The sequence below is a fragment of the Gastrolobium bilobum genome, unplaced genomic scaffold, assembly GCF_033153095.1.
Source record: "Gastrolobium bilobum isolate Gb01-03AN ecotype WA unplaced genomic scaffold, APGP_CSIRO_Gbil_v1 utg20561, whole genome shotgun sequence".
In the NCBI taxonomy this organism is placed as follows: Eukaryota; Viridiplantae; Streptophyta; class Magnoliopsida; order Fabales; family Fabaceae; genus Gastrolobium; species Gastrolobium bilobum.
In genome coordinates this window covers 247534-250890 of record NW_026897308.1, presented here as the reverse complement: position 1 = coordinate 250890, position 3357 = coordinate 247534, and the positions used below count along the sequence as shown (strand labels likewise).

Here is a 3357-nt window from a genome sequence, read left to right as displayed (position 1 = left end):
TCCTTGTGGTCTGCTTCTAAGTGCTTCTGCCAATTAACCTACTTGAGTCTCTAAATTTTTTATTGATGCAGCTTGATTATGAATTATAGCATCACTCCTTGTCATGTAATCTTTCAGCATGCTCTCTAACGTACTTGATGTATCAACTTGTTGTCTAGGTTGATGTTGTTTCTACAGAAATCCAGGAGGGTATGGGGTTTTGTATGACCTTCCTGTTGTATCTGAGGACATTTGTTGTTGTCCTTGCTGTTGTTGATGATGTTGTTGCCCCTGATGTTGTCCTTGAGAATAGGAAAGATTTGGGTGATTCCTCCATCCAGGATTATAGGTATTTGAATATGGATTGTTGTTCCTATTATAATTACCTCTAAAACAAACAGATTGGGGGTTTTATGGACAGTTATCATAAACATGGGGACCATTATAGAAAACACATGATATAACATCAGTTATGGCATTGACTGGTTGTGCTTTAGCTTCAGTAGACAGATTCAACGTCTTAATATAGTTATTCAAAGCTGAGATCTGTGCTAACAGTGTTGTTACAACATCGAGTTCCAAAACTCCAGCAGCCTTCTTTGGTGTTGAACTTGCTCTTTCTACAGCCACTGATAATTGTTGACGGACATCCTCTATAATATTGCATATGCTTCTGTATATGTCTTTTCTAAAAGGGCTCCTCTAGATGATGCATCAACCATGCTGTTTGTTGGTCCATTAAGCCCATTGTAGAATGTCTCCATTTGGATCCATTCGGGAACGCCATGGTTTGGGCACTTCCTCAACAGATCTTTAAATTCCTCCCAAGCCTCACAAAATGACTCTTCTTGCAATTGCTTGAAGGTTGAAATATCATTCCTGTATTGGGCTGCCTTCATGGGAGGAAAGAACTTCAATAAAAACTTGTCCGCCAACTCCTCCCAACTTCGGATTGAATGTGGTTGTAAAGAACTCAACCATGCTTTAGCTTTGCTGGTGAGGGAATGTGGGAACAACTTCAGCTTTAGAGCATTGGATGTAACTCCTTTGATCTTGAAAGTGTCTGCTACATCCATAAAATTCTTGAGGTGAATGTGAAGGTCTTCACTAGGCAGTCTATTGAATTGACCAATGGTCTGCAACATGTTAAACATCACTGGCTTCAGCTCAAATACCTCTGATGCTACATCAGGTTGAACGATTCCAGAATGCAAATCATTGAGTGTAGGAATTGCATGCGCTCTGATTGGAATCCCAACTCGAGCTGGACCTTCATTGTTATGATAAGGTCCATCCTCTTCACTGTTTCTTAGCCTTTCTGCCATGTCAGGTATTGCTATAGGATTGTTGCGTTTTTATCGTTCCTTCTTGCTCGAAACATTCTTTCAATCTTAGGATCAAAATCTGCTTCTTGTTCAGATGAAGAACTGCTTATACGCTGCAATTAACATATTGAAAACAAAAAAGAAAGAAATGTGAAAGAAAATAAAAGAAAGAAAATTTCTTCACTCAAATAAAAATAACTTTATAAAATAATCCCCGGCAACGATGCCAAAAACTTGTTGTGCAATTTGAAATCAATTAAATTAATCACTCAAATACGCAAGTGCACGTGTCACAAGTAATAAAGGGATGTGTGAGTCAAGTATCGTTCCCACGAAGATGATTTATAAAGTTTGAGTTATTCAAGTAAAGAAAATAGGAAAAAGGATGGATTTTGAAGATTGGATTTATAAAATAAAAGACAATTAAAAATAAGAAAACATTAAACAAATTTCAAAGGTATTAAGATGATGGATGAGATATAGGTCAGGTTCAATTTTCCAGATACAGCAATACTGAAACGATGCTTTAACTATGATATATTAATGCTTAATTAGTAACCGAACACTAAAGTATGTTGGAGCTTTTGGCCAACCTGACATATATACCCAATAACTAATTCCCACATCTCTATGGCCAAACTAATTACTGAATTGTTAAAGTTTAAGTTCAAAGGCTATGTGGTGTGAATGATCTCTCTACCCACAACTTAATCAAGTTATTCTTAACCTAATTAATCAACATAACTCAACAAGGGTCTGGATTCGAAAACCTCTCGGCCCCAAGCTCCTCAGTATCATATATGTATCTCTCGACATGCATACATGAATAAGAATAAGCAAACTCATTGAAAAACTAATTAAATATTAATAAAAACAAAGTTTAGGCATACATCTCAATGTTACAACATAAGTACTTTATCACCTAACCTATAGAACAATTTAGCTTATAATAGAATTAAATAAAACAGAGAAGAGGAAGAAAGAACTCATTGAAAAACATAAAAGAAGATGAAAACGAATGTTGTTGTAAAACTCTGTCACAGTCTTGCTCCAGCAGCTCTTCTTCCTCCAAAAATCTCACTTTCTCTCTCTAAAACGTCCCTTCTGACTTGACTTCGCTTCCCTCCTTTGTCTAACCTAAAACTAAAACTATGGATTCCGTGGGGGACTCCTCTTTAAATAGGAAAAGTAGTTGGATAATTGGGCCTTAGGTTTGGGAGTGAGATTCCATGAATCGTGTTGCTGCAGCCTTATCTTATCCCTAATTTCTTGGGCTGTTGGTACTTGATTGGATAAGATCTTTATCTTCTTGATTTTCTTGTGACAATGTTGTTGTTGACTAAAGGCGAGTTGTTGTCCTTAATCTTTGGGATTTTAGGATAAGAACTAATCTTCAAGAACGTCCTTGATCTTTGCTTGCTGGTGTTTTATCCATTTTTTGGGGAATAACTAACTTTTGAATTTTGAATATTCAGTGGTTCCCTTGTCCACGCTGTCATGCTGTACCGATTGCTATATCATTACTTCATTAGCTTCTCTGCTGCAGCATTCTAACGTCAATTTTTCTGCAAAGACAAACACTAACAAGTCATCTTTTCTTACACAAAATCAAGGAATATTGTCTCATTTTCCATACTTAGTCTTCTCAAAGCACTTAATCATGAATATGCACTTTTAGCTCAATTATCATGCAATTAAGACACTTTATTTGGAATTTATGCAGGAAATTCGTCATAAAAATACCAAATTAACTCTCATTTGGGAGAGTTAACAATATCATTGCAGGTCAATGGTCAATTTTTTTGAAGGTTTAATTGGTTACGCTCGTGATGTAATCGATTAAACTTTCAGTCAACGATCAAACAAGGGCAGATTGGTGGAATGTTTTGAGTTAGGGGCAAATTGGTTATTTTTTAATTAATGAGGGGCACAATAGTCAAAAAGCTCATATCAGAAGTATAGGCCAAATAAGTTTATGTATAAAGTTCAGAATAACTCAAAAATAAAGGAAAAACTACCAGGTCTTAATTATTCAAAGTGTAATTATTATTAT

At 35.8% G+C, this 3357-nt stretch overlaps 1 non-coding gene across 1 annotated transcript; it reads left to right on the top strand.

Annotated features, from left to right (window-relative positions):
- The first annotated feature begins 759 nt into the window (after positions 1 to 759).
- LOC133305872 (small nucleolar RNA R71) lies at positions 760 to 864 on the top strand. The gene has a single exon (XR_009750817.1). It is a non-coding gene; the product is annotated as a small nucleolar RNA R71 (small nucleolar RNA).
- The last annotated feature ends 2493 nt before the right edge of the window (positions 865 to 3357 follow it).